This window comes from Lissotriton helveticus, chromosome 2_1, assembly GCF_964261635.1.
Source record: "Lissotriton helveticus chromosome 2_1, aLisHel1.1, whole genome shotgun sequence".
Lineage (NCBI taxonomy): Eukaryota > Metazoa > Chordata > Amphibia > Caudata > Salamandridae > Lissotriton > Lissotriton helveticus.
Window position 1 is genome coordinate 1,672,420,615 of NC_136059.1, and position 21,199 is coordinate 1,672,441,813.

At 46.7% G+C, this 21,199-nt stretch overlaps 1 long non-coding RNA gene across 1 annotated transcript in view; it reads right to left on the bottom strand.

Moving 5' to 3' along the window:
- Positions 1-20,863, bottom strand: part of LOC144819897 (uncharacterized) — a 358,388-nt gene extending 337,525 nt beyond the window's left edge. Inside the window, exon 1 of the long non-coding RNA XR_013607614.1 lies at positions 20,772-20,863. This is a non-coding gene — a long non-coding RNA (uncharacterized LOC144819897). The remainder of the gene's footprint in view (positions 1-20,771) is intronic.
- Between the last annotated feature and the right edge of the window lie 336 nt (positions 20,864-21,199).

Sequence of the window (21,199 nt, forward strand, 5' to 3'; positions counted from 1 at the left end):
TTCCGCTTTAAACGCGCTCCCCAGGGCTACTGTGAAAGTCCATCAATATATAGTCAAGCTCTAAAAACACAGCTTGATACGATTGTTTTACCTGATGGCGCTACCCTCATTCAGTATGTAGATGATTTGCTGGTTGCTGCAGATACTAAGGAAATCTGTAAAGAAGCCACATTGTCATTGTTGCGTCATCTGTGTGATTTGCATCACAATGTGTCACTTTCCAAATTGCAATATTGTAGACAAGAAGTGACCTACTTAGGTCATCTCTTATCGAAGGAGGGAAGGAAACTGACCCCAGAAAGAATTCAGGCAATAGCGAAATTGAGTGTGCCAAGAACACAGAGAGAAGTACGTGCTTTCTTGGGCATTACATCATATTGCAGGCAATGGATACCAAATTTTTCGATATTAGCCAAACCTTTGGTGGCATTAACTTGTAAAGATACACCGAATCCCGTTCCATGGTCTGAAGATTGTCAGAAAAGTTTTTCCGAATTGCGCACAGCATTATGTTCGGCTCCTGTGTTGGGTACTCCCAACTACAGTAAGCCCTTTACATTGTATGTCCATGAGAAAGAAGGTTGTGCATTATCAGTGTTGACACAGTTGTTTGGAGACAAACAGCGTCCATGCGCGTATTTTTCGTCAACTTTGGACCCGGTAGCTAAAGCATTGCCAAGTTGCTTGAGAGCCACAGCGGCAGCAGCTGTTTCTATTCGACAGTCTGCTGGTTTAGTGATGAATAACACGTTAATTGTGATGGTTCCACATGCAGTGGACACGTTGTTAAACAGAACCAAGACACAGCACTTAACTAGTGCTCGATTGTCAGGTTACGAGTTAACATTGTTAGCGAGTCATGTGCACATAAAAAGATGCAACACACTTAACCCAGCTACGTTGTTGCCAATTGAAACAGAGTTAGATACTTCTGAACAGCATGATTGTTTTCTTAGAACAGAAGAAGAAACGAAAGGGAGAATAGACCTCCTAGATACTCCCCTTGCAAAGTGTGATGGTACCTTATGGGTGGGTGGTTCATGCTTCAAGCTTCCGAATGGTGATACGACTGCAGCATATGCTGTCACGACTTTGCATACAATTGTTGAAGCTGCACGTATCCCACATAATTCAGCTCAAGCAGCAGAATTGATTGCATTTACGAGAGCATGTGTGTTGTCAAAAGGAATGAAAGTGACTATCTATACCGACAGCCAGTATGCATTTGAAGTGGCCCACAGTTTTGGACGATTGTGGAAAGAACGTGGGTTCCTGACTTCGCATGGAGCTAAGATTCAGCATGGTCAGTTGGTGAAGGAGCTTCTTGAGTCACTGACTTTGCCGTTACAAGGTGCGATTGTGAAATGTAGCGCACACAAGAAGGTGACTGATGATGTTGGTCCTGGAAATGCATTTGCTGACGAAATCGCAAAAAAAACAGCAAGGAAAGTGATGAGCCGAATGTATGTTGCAGGCCCTGCAAGATGGGTTGGTGACGTTGGAATGTGTGAAGACACGATAGAGAGTGTGAAATCGATTCAAGGTGAAGCTACAGAGAAAGAGTTGAGTGTGTGGAGAGAAAGCACGGGTAAAATGGATGCCAATGGTTGTTGGATTGAATTGTCAGAGCATCAGAGATGGTTGCTACCCGATGCATATGTGCTTGCAGTGGTTACAATGGCTCATGGAATGGCTCAAATCAGTGTGAAAGGGATTTGCAAGTTGTTGGCTCCAGTATGGCAAAATGCTGGAATTCCCAAGTGTGCAGAGAATGTGGTCAAGAATTGCATGGTGTGTCTGAAACACAATCCTGGTAGGGGAACCCCAACTCCAGCTGGTCATTTTGCACCTCCTACGTATCCGTTCGAGGTTTTGCAACTAGATTTCATCCACATGGAAATGTGCAACAATTTAAAATACGTACTCGTTGTTGTTTGTGCCTTTTCAAGATGGGTGGAAGCCTACCCCCTAAAAGACAACACTGCCTTATCCACAGCTAAAGCCCTTGTGAAAGAGTTCTTCCCCAGATTCGGAATGCCTAGAATGGTCTGGAGTGACAATGGAAGTGAATTTGTGGGTCGAGTGATGAAGAAAGTATGCGAAGGGCTAGGCATTCATCAGAAATTTCACGCTGCAAATCACCCCCAATCAGCTGGATTAGTAGAATGTTACAATGGCACGCTAAAGTTAAAATTGGCCAAAATTCAAGCGAGCTCTGGTCTTAAATGGCCTGACGATCTACCCCTAGCACTCCTATCCACCAGAATGACTGTGTATTAGCGAGTGGGACTTAGTCCTTACGAGATAGTTTTTGGCCGCCCGGCCAACATATGGGGAGTGCCAAGGCCCACAAAATTTAGTGAAATCGAACACCCTGTTTTGCTTGACTACTTGTACGAATTGACGACTGAATTGCGTGTTTTACACCAACAGGTCCACAACACTCTGCCTCAAGCCTCTGAAGCTCCAGGTCACCAGATCGATCCTGGGTTCTAGTGAAGAACTTTCAGCGAACAAAGAACGACCAGCCCAGGTGGACCGGCCCACACCTCGTCCTTCTTTCAACGAGATCAGCTGTTCGAGTGGAAGGGAAGAAGCACTGGATCCACGGCGTACACTGCAAGAGGGTGCCTTTACCTCTGCCGTACGACCAGTGGATCCAGGAGGGTGTCGCCGACTCAGAGACTGAAACCGCGCCTCGTTTTTTGCCTTTCAGTGATGCACGTGTAAAAGGAACACTTACTGAAAAAGAGAGTGACAACATTTTGCAACCAGCTGTATCACCGTCAGTTCCATTGGACACTACGGAGCCTGAACTCCTTTTCCGAGATCATACCATACCTGGAAAGCAAAGATACAATCTGAGGGCGAGAACTATGGACAAATAAAAACAAACTTTTTTTCATTGATATTTTTGAAAGCGCAGCTCTCCCATCTGAGAAACGTGCTTATTTTTGTTTTTTGAACCGCCATCCGGGTTCCGCTGCTAGGGCCGCGATTGCCCAAAGTCTTTGGGGTGCAGCTGACGACGTTAGGTCGACAGTTCTGGTTGGTCTAAGGGAGTTGCCCTAGACTGACTGAAGCATTCCTTAGCAGAAACAACCTCCCATCGCGGGCAGCATTGTAAAGAGGATGGAGTTTTTCGAGATGGAGAGACCTGCCAAGGAAACAAACTTTGAAAACAGAATATGTAAAATGATGACAAAGAAAAGCTTTTTGATATTGTGCATTTTCATGTTATTCAGTGTGATGATATTTTTATTAGGATTCATAAAGGGGGTGGTGATGGACAGAGTATCTGAATTAAACAGAACGCTCCTACCCAGTCAAAAGATCAGGGCTTGATCCATCACCGTTTTTTAGCTCACTGCACCATCCCAGCTCAGAACTTGGCTACATGCAAATTAGTCTGACCCTGGCCCAGTGCATCATGGGAACAGGGCAGACCAAACTACCAAGCTAATTCTTTACTGGAAAGGAAACAAGCTTCCGGGGACCGGTTTCTGGCATTACAGCCGTCTTCGGCCCGGCTTGCTTGAATCCTGATGGTGCAGTGAGCAAGGGACTCACATCTGAGCATACCCTTCCACACTTGTGGTGGCCAAAACGATTCATAAAGGGGGTGGTGATGGAAAGAGTATCTGAATTAAGCAGAACACTATTACCCAGTCAAAAGATCAGGGCTTGATCCATCACCGTTTTTTAGCTCACTGCACCATCCCAGCTCAGAACCTGGCTACATGCAAATTAGTCTGACCCTGGCCCAGTGCATCATGGGAACAGGGCAGACCAAACTACCAAGCCAATTCTTTACTGGAAAGGAAACAAGCTTCCGGGGACCGGTTTCTGGCATTACAGCCGTCTTCGGCCCGGCTTGCTTGAATCCTGATGGTGCAGTGAGCAAGGGACTCACATCTGAGCATACCCTTCCACACTTGTGGTGGCCAAAACGATTCATAAAGGGGGTGGTGATGGAAAGAGTATCTGAATTAAGCAGAACACTATTACCCAGTCAAAAGATCAGGGCTTGATCCATCACCGTTTTTTAGCTCACTGCACCATCCCAGCTCAGAACCTGGCTACATGCAAATTAGTCTGACCCTGGCCCAGTGCATCATGGGAACAGGGCAGACCAAACTACCAAGCCAATTCTTTACTGGAAAGGAAACAAGCTTCCGGGGACCGGTTTCTGGCATTACAGCCGTCTTCGGCCCGGCTTGCTTGAATCCTGATGGTGCAGTGAGCAAGGGACTCACATCTGAGCATACCCTTTCACACTTGTGGTGGCCAAAACGATTCATAAAGGGGGTGGTGATGGACAGAGTATCTGAATTAAGCAGAACACTCCTACCCAGTCAAAAGATCAGGGCTTGATCCATCACCGTTTTTGAATCGTTTTGGCCACTATAGGAGTGGAAGGGTATGCTCAGACATGAGCCCCTTGCTCACTGCACCATCAGGATTCAAGCAAGCCGGACCGAAGACGGCTGTAATGCCAGAAACCGGGTTACCGGTTCGGTACCGGTTCTGAAAAACCCAGTACCTCAAGGGTGAAAGGACAGGACAACACTTCTGAGAATTAGGCAGGTTTTGGGGGACTTTGACGCAGCGAGAAACGCCTGGGCCCACGGCTGTCTGACTTTATTTGGGCATTTGGGTATTCGAATTTGGGCTCTTTACAGTGGGGGGATGCATCTGTGTGAAGGAAAGGAGGTCATCCAAGTTTCTCTTTGCTACAGGATGGGGCGAGAGGCGATCTGAGCTGCGGGCATGTGTAGAAGGGACTGGGGGGTTTACACAAAATGTTGGCAGAAAGGGGGGTGAACAGGGAGAACAAGTTGCCGATTCCCAGGCATGGCCAGGGCAAGGGGCAGGTTTTTCCATACAATAGATTTCACTGGGGAAGGCAGATTCAGGGTGGGAAAGTTGTGGCTGATTGCAGATGGTGCGTAGGGGGGACGTGGTCTGGCAGGGCAAAAATTGTAGACGCAAACAGAATTTGTGGAGTTAGGAATAGGTTAGGAATGGGTGCGGACGGTTGAGATAGGGAGAGTGGGCCATCATACATTGGTTGAATCAAAAGGAAATATGGCATTATTGCTGTTTTTCCCTGGGTTGGTAGAACTGGATGTCTTGGGAGCGAAACTTGGAAACAGGCCGGTATAGTTCAATAGGGAGAGCATGTCAGTGGGGACTGGCTGATATGGAGGGGATTTTGAGTGAACCTAGCGTGTTTGAGTGTAGCAAGTGAGGCGGGGGGTCTTTGCAGGGAGCCGTGATGACTCATTTGAAGCATAGTCTTGTATGGGTAGGTGTGATGGGGTGGGGTCGATTGGGGAGGGTTGAGTCATTTATTCAAATCAGGCGGCCAACAAATGTGGAGTGTGTTTTTATAGACAGTGGGAGGAAAGCAGGGGGCCTGATATGAGAATGGCAGGATTGTGTCAAGAAGGGGACGGCCTCTAGTTGGGGGAATGTGGAGTGACAGCCTCTCGGCTATTGTGGGTTTTACACAAAGCGGCAGGTAAAGTGGGCAGGGGCCAGCCAGTAGAGAGATATATTTCCTACACATTGGGGCTGTGTCGGCAGCGTAGCAGGATGGACCATGGAGGGGAGAATTTGATGGATGGGAAGATGGGGTTTCTATTGTTATGAGAAGATATAGGTACTAAAGGGGTGTTTTTTAGGACTGGGGTTAGAATAGACAGTGCGGGGGCTAAGAAAAAGGGAAAGAAATTATTACAGACCTGATCATTTTCTTTTTATACTACAGGATGGGGGGCACACCGGAACCCAAGATGGTTACCTGACTAGGTGGCCATTCTCTTGTATGTTGGGCAGCTAAAGATGTGGACCAGCAGGTGTACTGACGTAACATAGTGGGAGAAACAGCCACCAGGAAGTGACATGGTGGGGTAAAGTGGAATGCAATGGGGGGCCCAGATATGCCTTTGATACACATGGAAGAGAACGACTTAGCGGGTCTGTCAGGACTGACACTAAGGAAAAACATGTGCAAGAGATCTGGTTCAACAAGAAGGAAGTTGCGGGAATTTGGTTAATTTTAATGACTTGTGCCTAGCAGAGGATGGAGTTGGGGGGCTGCCAAGCATGCATCATGGGAAAAGCCTGCAGGAAGCAGGGTAGGACCATGGGAGGGGCTTTGCCAGGCAAGAGACATGAAGGTCCTTGCACAAGGGGATTTAAGGAGAAACAGGTGGTCTTGTTAAAAAGAGGGTGTGCACCTTTCACGGATGGGGAATGGCACAAGATGGGATGGAAGGAAATCCATATGGTGCCGCAGGGTCCGCTGAAGGGAGGCGAAAGGTGCACAGGAACTGTGGGGGGCAGGTAACTGCCCTACGGGGGTTCCCTGGTTGGCAGTACTTTGGAGGGGTGGTGAGTCACATAGACGGGGGCGTGGGGGGCTATGAGCAACAAAAGAAGTCCAACAGAGGAAGCTTGGAGGGCAAGTGAAGGTGAGAATGGGGAGAGGAAGGAGGTCATCGAGTAAAATGTCAATAGTCAAAAAGGTGAGTTGGTTTTAAGAATGGTGAAGGGAGTATGAGCCGGTATGGGATGGAAAGAGTATATTGTTGCAATCATGTACTGTTAATAAAGTATAAATGTTGCAACCTTGTCCTAATAAAATGTCCTTTTATGCTTCAAGTAACAGCATGGAGTGTAGTTATTGTGCAAATGAATTTGCGATTTTTGTGAAAAATCATTTTAACTATTCATTTTAGCGTCTCCACTTTTCGTAACAATTACTTTCCTCTAACCCCCCCTCCCAGTCCATTTTCCCCGTGGACCTCCCAGCATCTCAACTGAATCAAACTATACTGTTGCATGGATCATGCCATTCCAGCAGTAATGTGCAGAATATAAAAATGTAAACGTGTGACATATTTTAACCCCTTCACTGCGGCGGCAATTCTGCCGCAGCGCTGGGGGGAGAGGGGGCCGTGCGGCGCTCCCATGCTCGTGACGGAACCGCTCCGTCACGAGCCTCGGGCGCGCTGTGCTTCTGACGGAGCGGTTCCGTCACGGCCCCGCACGCTTAATAGAACGCGCCGCGCAGGTGCGAAATCAGCGCCGAGCGGGCCGTGACGGAACCGCTCCGTCATCAGCACAGCGCGACCGAGGCTGGTGACGGAGCGGTTCCGTCACCAGCATGGGAGGGGTTAAAGAACGTGTGAGAGCAAGCTAAGATTTTCCTGGAGAACTCACTTCATGTGCACACAAAGAGATATGGAATACCTGATTTTGAGTTTGCTGAAAGCCCATACACAGCTAAAAATATCTACTTACCATTCAGCCGCCATGGACATCAGTCAGTTTTGATTTGATAATGGCAGTTTCACAGCCGATAATCCATCCATTGTTCAATGCCTCTGTTGTATTTTCCTTACTCTGTTAATTGAGTTATATCCTAAACACAGCCGAGTGAGTGAAGGAAAGTCACTACTCCATCTGAATACCAATTTACCTTGTCGCCCTGTCTAGCCACATGCCTCACAACACATATATGTTATGTTATGTTATATGGATTTATAACGCGCATGGCTACTCAAGAGTGTCCTGGCGCGATGTCTTGAGGGGAGTAAGGAAACTAGCAAACTAAAAGATACATTATCAGATTTTTCTTGAATGCTGTTAAGTCTTCCATATTGCATAATGCCAGGGGCAATGCGTTCCACGCTGCTGCAGCCCTCCGAGTCAGAGATCTGCCTCCGGTACTGAATTCGGAGAACCAGTGCGAGTCGATGGGATGCCGATCGCAACTGTCTTGAGGGCCAATAGAAGGTAAACCGCTTTTGCAGATAGGATGGTCTGACGCCATGTAAGGCGCGATGGGCTGGGACCAGCGATTTGAACTTTACCTGTTCCGCTATATATATATTAAAAGTACCCCAAATAACATTTTTCCAACCTCTCTGCAACGTGCATTCACAATTTCTTCAAATCTACATCGTCAAACAAACATATGAGCATATAATCCTAATACTCTATAACTAACCAGTTTAAAAGTTTTATAAAAACAAATGCATTCTAATAATATCTCCAAACTGGAGTGTTTGTTGTAAACACAACACTATTTGGAACCTACCCTCCATCCTATCTTTTTTACCACCTGTAACAATAACCACAATCCTTGCCATGGTTAGTCACTAAAGTCACAAAATTACCCTGAGCTCATCCAAGTGTTTGCTACGGCACAAAGCAGCCAGGCTTAACTTAGATACAATGTGCAATGTATTTATGGCATATTCAAACAGAAATAAAGGCAAAATACAAAACAAAAAAAATCCCAAGCAAATTTTGTAATATAGATGCCATTCTAATAGTTTAAATTAAATTGAAATGACAAGAACTCAATGAGTAAAACTGATGTAATTAATGTTTAAAATGTAATGTTCAAAATAGCCTGTTAAGTGCTAACCACAGTCATCTGTTTGCACTTGACGGGGACGAGGGTAAGGTTTAAGACTGACCACTATGGAGGTCAGGTTTAAGAACCAGGTTTGTTCCGGTCTAAAAGTTACCTTCTCATGTAAACTTTTTTGGAAGAAAAAAAGTCTTTAGATTCTAGTCATCAATGCGGCTGAAATGGATTTGCTGCTGCAGAAAAGAACGTAGCAGGATCTGTGATAAACTCAATGCCATGCCCCCACACCAGATCGACTTGGCAGGTTAGTCTCAGTCTCACATTGGGTTTCAAAGCAAAAAGGTGACAACAAGGCTTTAAGTCCCAGGTTTCAGAAACTTTAGGAAGAATACACTTTGATCAGCTAAGGATCCTAGTACTTGGGGACAACACTCGATGGTCAAGACTCACCCAGCTGAGAGCATCTGCAGGATACAGGGCAGGTCCAGTTGAAACTTGTCAGCTGGGAATGTAGGAAAAGGTCTTTTGAAGAGGGAGTCAGCCTTATGGCCCTTGGAGCCCATTCCTTTGCCCTGGTACTAGAGAGTTCATAGACAGGCAGTCCAGTCTTCTTCTCTTCTTCCACAGGTCAAGAAGAGATCTGTGCAGTGTACTGTGGCTGCCACACTTATGACCAGTGCCAGTCTTTGGCTAGGGGAAATGCCTGGTCACTCCCTAACAAATGGGTTAAACATTCTGAGGGAAAAAGGGGGGAGACCACCACCTCCGCTGGGCTGGCCACTAGTCAAGGAAGGAGGGTGGTTGCATGCCCCCCGAATAGAAATCCCCATCCTGGAGCTCTAGATGGCCCTGGGGGCCGCCACCCCCCTGGGTGCCCACCCGCAGACACTGCAGTTTGCTATAGCTTGGCGAGAAGCCATAACAACCTCTCCGCTTTCAGCAAGCAAGAGCAGACATGCTCTCGTTTCTGAAAGCAGAGCAAGTGTCTGTTTTCCTGCCCACTGTGAAGTGAGCAGGAAAAGAGACACATCGCTTTGGGATCCAGGGAGCTGCAAGTTAGCAGCTCCCTGGGTCTCAAAGCAATGTTGGCTCCCTCAGGAGGCAGGGAGCTGGCAGGGCCCATGGGAGCTTTGATGCTCCCCCGCTGTCCCCAACATTCCAAAAGTGAGTGGCCTGGGTGAGACCAGGCCACCCATACCACAGGCCGGGCCCTGGGGGTTGGGGTCCCCGGGGCCGAAAATGGCCCGGAAGTTGGGCTGCTCAGCCCCCTCTTACTTTTTTAATGAAAACATTTTTTAAAAGGGGGAGGCTCTAGGGGATTTGGTCACCCGGGACCAAAATGGTCCAGGGATGGCCGCCCTCTCTAAAAAAGAGAAAAAGGAATGGAAAAAGCCGGCAACTCGACGGAGGCCCTACCTCCTTTCTCCAACCACTCTGCAAACGCACCTCGTGGTGTGCTGCTGGTTGGGGATGAAGTCCTCTTCTCTGCTGAGGGTCCCTAGGGGCCAACAAGACCTCCTGTTACCTCCAGTAAGCCCCACACAGTGGGATTGCTGAGAAGTGGTCAAAGGTCATGCCTCATTTCTCTACCTCTCTACAAACGTGCCTCTCAGAACACTGTGGGTGAGGGAATGAGGTCCCTTTGCCGACTCAGGGCCTCAGGACTAAAGTGGACGTCTCCCCAAAAGGCAGTGCACCAGTATGAGTGGAAATATCAGTGGCTGTATTAGCGAGTGAGTTGGAGTATGAGTGGCTATATTGGTGACTGAGTAGATGTGTGTGTGTGGACCTGTGAATCAGTGAGTGGGTGTGTAAGTACTGTTATGGGTTTGTCAATGGTTTTGAGAATGGTAGAGTGGAAGCTGGAGAGGGAGTATGAAAGGTTATTTTGGAATGTGAGTGGGTGCGTCAAATTCTGTGGATGCTATAATCAGGGATGTCATTTGAGATGACCTCAGTGATGTCACTGACCATGTCATGAGTGATGTAAAATGTGATGCTGAATGTCTCTGGTTTTTCACAAGTTAAACCTGAGCCTAACTCTAATGTCTCTGTAACCTGTGTTTTTTTTCAGTGATATCTATATATATATTCACCGAAAAAAACATAGGTTTCAGGGATGTTATATTTAGTTGGAGATTTCACTCGTATAAAACCATAGAAATTCGGCCGTTATAGTTAGTAGACCTAACTATAACTCGCGCTTCCGCAATGCCCTGCTGATGACATCACATATCACATCACTCATGACATGCTCAGTGACATCACTAATGACATCACTGATGACATCTCAAATGACATTTGTTTTTTCCAGAAGGGGGGCTGTGTGGCCCCCCTTCTTTTCCCATTTTTGTGGCCCCTCCCCCAGGCCCTGACCCCTATTTTTTTTAAAATAAAGGGGAAGAGGGTCGCGTTGCCCCCCTTCCGAGGCAAATTTGGGCCCCAGGGTTCCTATCCCCTGGGGCATGGCCATAAATAATTTTTATTTATATAAAAATTTTTTAGAGGGGAGGCTGCGTGGCCCCCCTCCTGAACCCTCAGTTAGACCCGGTGACCCCATCCCCCGGGGCTGTGCCTCTTTTATTTTGTTATTCAGGGAAGTGGGCCACATGACCCCCCACCTAGGCCACTCATGACCCCAGGGACTCCTTCCCCTGGGGCCTGGCCTTTCTGCTGGGGACCCTGGGGGGACCCCAATTCCCCCACGGTCCCGCCTCCTGCAGGAGCCGGCATTGCTTTTCCATAGAAAACCTGCTTTCGCTTACAAAATCCAAACCAGTGTTTGCTATGACAGAATGGGAGCCGCACAGCTCCCGCCCTGCCATAGCAAACAGCTGTGTCTCGGGGGTGGGCACCCCAGGACACTGCAGGAACCAGCCCTGGGGGGTGGCAGTCCCCAGGGCCATCAAGGGCTCCAGGAGGGGGGGTGCATGGCCCCCCTACCTTCATTTAGAAAGCCCCGGGAGGAGGGGGTCCGTAACGGTCCCCCAAATTAAACATACAGTGCCCCAGCGAGGTAGCGGCCCCCCCACAACTCATAAATCTTGCCACAGGGAGATGGCGGTCCCCGGGGCAGGGGGGGGGTATTGGGGCCCCCCACACATTGTTTTCTTATTTATTATTAAACTGAGCCCCGAGGAGGTGGCGGTCCCCGGAGCTGTGTGCCCCCCAAACTCATAAATCTTGCCCCAGGGAGGTGGCGGCCCTGGGGCAGTGTGGGGGGATTGGGTCCCTCCCAAGCATTTTTTTCAGTGCCCTTGGGACCTGGCCTACCCGTGGTCTTAAATATGACGAACGTATTTCGTTTTTTAAATTTTATTGGCCGAATTCGTGCTGGGGTCATGAATGACGTAATATGTGACATCATCAGCAGTGCATTGCGGGGGCGCGAGTCATACTTAGCTCAAGTAACTATAACGGCCGAATTTCTCTGGTACAAGTGAAATGTCCAACTAACTATAATGTCCCTGAAACCTGTGTTTTTTCCAGTGAATTCCTAAGGTTTTTTAAATTCTAATTTCTAACTATAACATCCCTGAAACCTATATTTTTTTCGGTGAATTTCAAAGGTTTTATAAATGATAATTTCTAACTGTAATGCCCCTGAAACCTATGTTTTTTTCAGTGAATTACAAAGGTGTTTTAAATGCTAATTTCTAACTATCCTACAGAGGTAGGACATGTGCAGAACAAGAAAGAAAAGCGCAGAAAGAAGCAAGAGAAATACAGAAAGAGGCAACAGAAGTCCAGAAAACAAAGAAAGGTGCAGAAAGAAGCAAGAAATATGTAGAAAGAACCAAAAGAGATGCAAAGAGAGGCCTTGTTGCAAAGTCATCCTTTGCCCGCATCTTTTTGCTGACTGGTACTGGTGGTAACTGACTCTGACTAACCAGGCCGGGAGCCTGTGCTTTGCTGAAAGACATTTAGAATACAGTAAAACACCTACATACACTAGGGTACATTATGGGTTGGGGTACCCCTGTGATTGGCATGACCTTCCCTGGAAGGCCCTAGTACATAATAATGTAGGGGCATTAAAACTACCTCTAAGTCCATAACATATAATAGGGCATGGCAGTTTAGAGGCCAGGAGCCCTTTTGCACTTGCATATGTGCACTGCTGAGCCTGAGGTCAGCTTAAAAGTCATCCTATGTATGCAGAAAGAGGCAAGAAAAGTACAGAATAAAGCAACAGAGGTGCAGAAAGAGATAAGAGAGGCGCAGAAAGAAGCAAGTGAAGTGCAGTAAGAGGCAAAAGAGGTGCAGAAATATGGAAGAGAGGTGCAGAAACAAGCAACAGAAGGGCAGAAAGATGCAAGAGAATTGCTGAATGAAGCAACAGAGGTGTAGAAAGAAGCAAGAGAAGTACAGAAAGAGGCAAGTGAGGTACAGAAAGTAGCAAGAGCAGTGCAGAAAGACCCATCAGAGGTGGAAAAAGAGGCAAGAGAAGTGCAGAACAAATCAACCGAGGTGCAGAAGGAGGCATGAGAAGTGCAGAAAGAAGAAAGAGAAGTGCTGAAAAAAGCATCAGAGGTGCTGAAAGAGGCACGAAGGATGCAGAAAGAGGCAAGAGAAGGGCAGAAAGAAGCCACAGAGGTACAAAAAGAGGCACGTGGGGGCAGAAAGAGGGAAGAGAGGTGTAGAGAGACAAGAGGGTTGCTCAAAGAGGCAACAGAAGTGTAGAAAGAAGCAAGAAAAGTGCAGAGAGCAGCAAGTGAGATGCAGATACAGACAAGAAAGGTACAGATAGAGGGAAGACGCGTGCAGAAAGAGACAACATGGGAACAGAAAGAAGCAAGACAGGTGCAGAAAGAAGCATGGAAGGAGCAGAATGAAGAAACAGAGGTGCAGAAAGAGGCAAGAGAACTGCAGAAAGAGGTAAAAGAGGTACCGAAAGAAGGAACAAAGGTGCAGACAGAGGCAAGAGATGTGCAGAAGGAGGCAAAAGGGGTACAGAAAGAGGCAGGAGGGGTGCAGAAGGAGGAAGAGAACTGTAGAAAGAAGCAACAGAGGTGCTGAAAGAGGAACAAAGAGCGCAGAAAGAGACAAGACAGGTGAAGAAAGAAGGAACAGAGGTACGGAAAGAGGCAAGAGTGGTGCAAAAAGCAGGAAAAGAGGTATAGAAAGAGGCAGGAGAGTTACACAAAGTGGGACGAGGAGGCAAAAAGGGGATGCAGAAAGAGGCAAGAGTGGTGTAGAAAGATACAAAAGAGTTATAGAAAGAGGCAAGTGAAGTGCAGAATAAGGCAAGAGAACTACAGAAAGAGGCAATAGAGGTGCAGAAAGAGGCAAGTGAGGGGCAGAAAGATGCAAGATAAGTGCAGAAAGAAGCAACAGAAGTACAGAAAGAGGGAAGAGGAGCGGAGAGAGAGGCAAGAGGGGTGCAGGAAGAAGCAAGACAGGTGCAGAAAGAAACAAAAGAAGTGCAGAAAGAAGGAACCGAGGTGCAGAAAGAATGTAAAAAGGGTGCAGAAAGACGTAAGAGGGGTACAGAAAAAGGTAAGAGAGGTACAGAAAGAGGGAAGAAGGATGCAGAAAGAGGCAAGAGGAGTACAGAAAGAAACACATGAGGTGAATAAAGAGGCAACAGATGTGCAGAAAGAAGCAAGAGAGGTGCAGAAAGTAGAAGAGATTTGCAGAAAGAGGCAAGAGAAGTGCAGAAAAAGAAAGAATTGTGCAGGAAGAAGCAACAGAAATTCAGAAAGAGCCAAGAGAGGCTCAGAAGTAAGCAAGAGTGGCTTGCACACCATTAGTACCAATTTAACACCCACATTTAGCAATAAGTAACAGTTAACCTTTCTAGGTTTGCAAAGGGCCTTCCACCACACTATAACACTTGTTGCTGCATTGTTTGTAACGTTTGAGCTAGAAACAAGACTTTTTTTGTCCAAATCTGCAGATTAGGCAGCAGATGATGAATTATGTGGCTAATGTGGAAAATGTAAAACTGTGTGAACGTCGATGGAGCCAAACAGTTGCATATTTCCAGTGCCCTGCTCATACCTCTGACTAGGTCCACAAGTGCTCCTCAGTGACTCCTTCATTTTTTGTCTCACTGAGTTCATAGTTGAACTTCTACAGAAACGAGGAAGACTAAACCTGAGGTTACCACTCCACAACACAGACTACCATACCACAGAATAAATCTCCATAACACATAATCGCTCTCTACATAATTTCCATACACTAAATACTGTATCACATCAAAAGAGGGAGAAAGAAGGGGTTATGATCCATTCAGCTTCCTTGTTCTAATCGTCAAAAAATCAATGGGGGAAAAGATCACTTGCCCTGACAGCATCATCATTGGGTTTGTTTTTATGCTTCCTCCACCCGGAGGTAAACCACTATTTTGTGGACACAAAATAGTGCGGAAGATTCCTAACTTCCCTTCCTACGCACGCCCAAGTTTTTAAATGAGCCTGAACCCAGACCTAATAAAAATTTCCTTCGGTCTGGCCACTCAATCTGTTTTATCACAACTTTTTTTCACATTGTTATTCACTTCACTGATCACTACTGTACCAACCAGTGGTTTACCTTCGGGTGGAGAAAGCATAAAAATTAACCCGATGATGATGCTGTCACGTACCTAAAAGAGAGGCGTAGAATCAAGATATACCGCCACCCGAGTCTTGGCATGTGATTGAGGGTTTTTTATCAGTAAAATGAAGCGAAAAACTAATAAACCCTGGTGACTCAGGATAAGTGATCCGTTCCCCCATTGATTTTTTTATGCACTAAATACCACATACTTTATATCCACATAATTTTACTGCACAACATCCCACATAATTCACTACACGCAACGTACATCCGCTCCATTAGTAGAAAACTTTTACATTTACAATGCCAATAGCTCTAACTCTCACAAATGTGAAACCTATTACATTGCAAAGACTTCTTTAACTAGTAGTCACGTTTGCAGAGTGGTGGAGAAAGGGTGCTGGGCCTCCGACCAGAGCTCAGGAATTCCACTGCGTAGGACTTACAGGAGGTACCAGGAGGGCTCCTTGGTCTCCAAAGTCCCTTAGGAGTCAATTGGATTTCATCCCCCATCCCGTAGTGTGCCAGTAGGCACATTTTCAGACAGGTGGAGAAAGGGGGTGTGGTCTCCAGAGATGTCTTAGCAATCCCACTGTGTGGGACTTACTGGAGGTAACAAGAGGGGTAGTTGGCCCCCAAGGACATCCTTGGGGGCCAACTACCCCTCCTATTACCTCCAGTAAGTCCCACACAGCAGGATTGCTAAGTTCTTCGAGCAGGCCACACCCCCTTTGCCCACCACTCTGCTAACACACTCCCTGGCGTGCTCTTGGATAAGGATTGAAGTCCCCTTGGCTGCTGGGGGTCATTTAGGAGCCAACTAGCCTACCTCTTACCTCCAGTAACCCTCACACGGTGGGATTGCTGAGAGGTGGACACCACTCTGCAAACAAGCCTCCTGGCACGCTCTTTGTTGGGGGATGAAGTCCCCTTTCCTCCTGAGGGTCCCTGGAGTCCAACTAGCCCTCCTGTTACCTCCAGGAAGCCCCATACAGCTAGGTTGCTGAGAGTGCTCAAAGACCATGCCCCCTCTTTACACAACTCTGCAAATGGGATTCCTGACACACTGCTGCTCGGGTGATGAAGTCCACTTTAGTACTGAGGTCCTCAGGACACTAGATGACCTCATCGCCCCACCAGAAATGCGACAAGAGCCGCGTTTGCAGAGTGGTGTAAATAGGGGGAGTAGCCTTTGAGCACTCTCAGCAATCTAGCTGTATGGGACTTACTGGAGGTAACAGGAGTGCTAGTTGGCCCCTAAGGACCCATAGGATTCTAGGTGACTTCCCCCCCAACCCAAAACTCGCCAGGAGGTGCTTTTGCAGAGTGGTGCAGGGAGGGGGCAGATGTCGGCTTCTGTTTTATTTTTATTTTGTTAGAAGGAGGGCTGTTTGGCCCCCCTTCACCTAACATATTTTGGGCCATGGGGACCCCATCCCCCAGGGCCTGAGCATTTTTTTTCTTTAAAAAAAAACGGGAAGGGGGCCGTGTGCTACCCTTTCCTTGGGCCACTATTGGCCCTGGGAACCACAACCCCGGGGCCTGGCCTTGTTTTTTAAAAATGTTGCCGGGAGGGGGACCACGTGGTCCCTCTCCCCTTGGCCACTTCTGGCTCCGGGGGCCCCATCCCCCGGGGCCTGACCAGCCTGGAATTTTTGGTGGCGGGGCCATGTGTCCCCCCTCCTAAGGCCAATTATGGACCCTGTGACCCCATGACACGGGCCGGCCTTCTGTTTATACACAAAAAAAATTAAAGAGGAGGGTGGCCACCCCTCTCACAGTACAATTCTGGCCCCGGGGACCCCAGTTCCCCAGGGCCGGTCTTCAAGTTTGGGAGCTCCATTGCCCCCACGGTCCCTGGTGGCTCCCCGGCTCCCTGCCTCCTGCGGGAGCCGGCATTGCTTTTGGACAAGGGGAACTGCTGACATGCAGCTCCCCTTGCCCAAAAGCAATTCTGCTTTGCTTCTTTGAAGCGAGGGTCGGTTTCCTGCTCTTGCTTCAATGAAGCAAAGCAGGAGTTTGCTAAGCCAGGGCGGGAGCCATGCTCCCGCCCTGCCATATCAAACAGCAATGTCCCAGGGAGGGCACCCATGGACATTGCAGGAGCCTGCCTGGGGGGTGGCAGTCCCCAGGGCCAAGGAGGGATTTAGGAGGGGGGGACCACACAGTCCCCTCCCAACTTTTTAAAGCACCGGGAGCTGGCTGTCCCTGGGCCCGGGGGTCCAAAACGGACCCCACTATGTAAATATTTAGTGCCCCGGGGAGGTGGTGATCCTTGGGGTATGTGAGGGAGCTCAAGCCCCTGACACAATTTGTTTTTAAAAACAGAGCCCTGGGGAGGTGGCGTTTCCTGGGGCTGCGGGGGGGGGGGGGTCCCATGTCTCCCTGCACTTAATTATCAAAGCTCTGGGGAGTTGGCGGTCCCCAGGGCTGCGGCGAGGCTGTCTGCCCCCGCACATCATGAATGAAGCCCCGGGAGGTGGCAGTCCCCGAGTCTACGGTGGCCCTCATGGGCCCCGCTACATAATTGAGCATTGCCCCTGGGACCTTGCCCCCCCGGGAGCTTAAGGAAAATTAAGTGCAGGACCCCGCACTTCATCTTTTTTTTCTCAGCCGGATTCGCGCACCTAGCGCAAATTCGGCTGATTTTTGTTTTAAACTGCTAATTTTGGCCCTGGGGGTCATTGTGGGACCCCCTGAGCAGGCCTAGTGGGTCAGGGTGTTTCTACCCTGCCCCCTTTTTTTGTTTTTCACCTATTTTGTACTGTTTTCTTGTGACTCATTTACTGAGTCACAAGATGGCTGCCAACACATTCTGGTTTTGAAGTGTTGGCAGCCAATGAGGAGTCAGCTCATGCTCGAGAGGAGTCACAACTGCTCCTTGGTGCTCATATATATACTTTTTTTTCAACAACTACTGAATGGATTTATACCATTTAAAAAAAGGTTGCTTTATGGACCAAGAGCTACCTTTTTGCCAAATTCGGTGTAATTCTGTTCAGCAGTTCGGGCTCTAGCCGTGTCTAAAGTTCCTAGGGAACTTAACATGGGAAAAATGCGTTTTGGGACCCCCTTTTTTTCTCGGCCCCCACTTGAGAAATGACCTCAAAACTTTCAAGACAGGAGCTGACCTGATTGAACCATTAGTTTTTTTTAAACTTTATTTGTCATTTTGCATTACAGAAAATACAGCAACATACACAGACACAATGTGTGGTCATTCCGTTAATGCAAGTGATCCATTAGTTTTGAAAATTTCTCGAAGATTCGTCAAATGGCACCAAAGACATTGGCAAAAGGAAAAACGTGTTTTTAATAGAAACAAGGTCTATTCCTCACTTTCTCACATCGTGGCATTACCACCCTCCTTTGTGTGCGCATTTCAGATGTGTAGACCTGCTATCATTTGGCCCTACTATGATGTCCAGCACTGCTGGCCTTATTCATTGAGGTTGCATGGCTCAATGTGACTGCATATCCCCTTTGTTACAACCTATGTGGCTCTGCCTGACAACTGCCAACGTTCTTACTCATTGGAACATGCTTCTCTCAGCTGCACTACCTCTAGTGATGGTGTGCCAATATGCTCTGCGAAACTGAGTGAAACGTGGTCGAACATAAACTTATCAGTCTAATTTGGTTTCATTGTCTTTTCTTACTGAGAGTCATATATTCCAAATGGCAGATTGGGAAAATATGTCAAACTGACCATTGCCCTAATATTTATGAACATTCTACATCAGTAGCAAACATAGATATATCAAAGGTGATATGAAAACGTATTTATGCTGCCTTGTAAAATTAGCTGCAATTAAATCAGTTTTCCTGTGCCCTTTCCTAATCAAAATAATTAGCCCTTTGATGAGGTACAAAATACAATCCTTACCAGGACAACAGACTTTGGTATGATGGGAAGAAAACTGCGAGGAGTAATCACTGGCCACTTACTTGGAAAGTAATAAAGGGGAGTAGGCAACAGCATAGATGCTATCCCAATAGACCAGTCTTTAGCCATGCCTTTCAACAAACATAAGAAACAGGAAGCAGTGAGAGTGAGAAAGGCTTTTGAAAAAGGATCTTCCTCATTCAATCTATCCGTGCTCCCAGTTGGGAGGTACTTGCATCCTTAACCAGTCAGGGATGGTGTGACAGGGGTGGATCCCCATTTCAATTACGTAGTCCACCGGGTAGAGATCCTAATATATAGACAGTGATCTTTCCATTTTGAAAGATACAAAAAGCAGGGTCTTGCAGGATTGTTTGCAGCATAGAAAAGATAAACTGCTGAAATGGTGGACATTGATTTGAGAATTATCTGAGAATTGGATTCAGAGTTTTTAAAAATCAAGTGTGCATTTTGAAAACTGCTTTTCACCACCAGCTATATTTAACATAACTTGACCTAATGGAAAACCAGCAGTAAAAAGTTTGGTTCGAATATTTCTCTCTTGAAGCAATGAAGCACCTGTGAAAAGTTGGAAATGAATCTTTTTTGTACCTGTGGATAACCGGGTCAAAAGAGTGAGGGTAATTAGGAAATGTGCAGCCTCAACAGACAAGATATCCAGGTTCATCCCAGTTGGAGATTATTGCTAGAAAGAGAAAGGCTTCAGCTGGACCTTATGATGAAAGTCAAGGTATCTAGCATTGTAAAGTCCTGCTCAGATACAGCATTTTGCCTTCACGCTAGAGGATTTGAAGTTCCAAACAGTATTAATATAAAATTTGGGACTATGACGCGGTGTCAGTGTTACCCAGCAGTGAAGCGACCTCAGCTGTTATAGTTTCCATTCTTATCTTACTTGGAGTATTTGGCACAAAAACTGAAGGCTTCATAGAAGGATGGAATTTGATGCATCTGACTTTGAAAGACACTTGTTGTCTGTGGTTTTTCTGCCTTGCCCTTCTGAAACAGATGGGCTTCTGTAAAATGACCTAAAACCCAAGGTATCACTTTTGATGTATGAAACCCAATAGACTAACCCAACTCCTGCTTTATTGCAGTTGGCTTCAAATTGCACTTAAGTCCTGGTCAAATGCATTGGTAAATGTTAGGCACTTTGCTAGCACTTTTGTAAACTTAAAGCTTTTAAAGATTCACATATTCTGTTCCTTAATCTATTTTGATAATTATGGTGTAATTTTCCTATGTGTTAGTAAATTGGGCTGAGATTTTATTAGGTTGTTTCTTGGCTTAAATATTATTTTGTTGCTGAAGTACCTAACATGCATTTTGTTCTGGAAAAAACCCGCTGCTTCGTGTCACAACAGTGAGGGGTTATGGACATTTTTTGAATGTGAAACTGTGTTTTTAAATAGCAAGATATTGTATGATTAGGTTAGTTGGATTCCTTTTCCCAATTTAATAATACAACATGTCACATGCTGGCTTTAACAATAGAACAAGAAAGGAGATTCTCAGATAAACTTAATTTCTTTTTTATTGATTTTCATTCAGAATTCGGTACTGTACAGAGAAATATCCTTTGGGAAAAGATAATAACTTTGGGCAGTTCTCCCTCTCTTCTCACAGCAATCCAACTTCCGTTTACAAACACCTGTACGAGGATCAGACTGGGCTGAGGTTCAACAGTCTAAAAAAAAATCCCTACAAGGAACAGTTTAAAAAAAGTGTCATGCCACCCCGCCCGCAGCCTCGCTCACCACCATGCCCTCAGCCTCCTGTGCACGCCCCGCTTGTCGACACACGTCAGCTGGTAAAGGCGGCACTTGAGTCCTTCAAAAGTGGGTGGTTTACGACTGGAAAGTGCTTCACCTTCCATTTCGGATCCCTGACTGGCCTCCCTTGGTTTTCCCTGAGATATTCTGCACTTACCTGCATTCTAGAGATTGCGTCGCAGAGCTGGAACGTCCTTGGTGTTCTTCTCCTGATGTCTTCAGCATTCTTTTCTTCCGGGTCACCGCTCCTCTTCCGGGGCATGTTGCAGAGTCGGTGTTCCCTCGCTGGCCAACCTTGTTTCTTCTCACGGGCAGCTTTCCCTGATGCTGTTCTTACTGTTCCTGTAAAGGAAAACATAATACAAAGAGAAGTATTTAAAGAATCATAATTCCCAGCCTACGTTGGGATGATGTATATATAAGCATTAGTTATTTTATCCTGTCTAGGAAAATAGGTTTTTTATTTTTTTCCTATTCTTTCAGGATAGTTTACGTTTTAATGGGTCTAATGAATCCAGCTGGTGATCTCCGTTAAGGTTGGTATGTTTCACACTTATGATTGTTTAATGCTTAAAATCTGCAGTT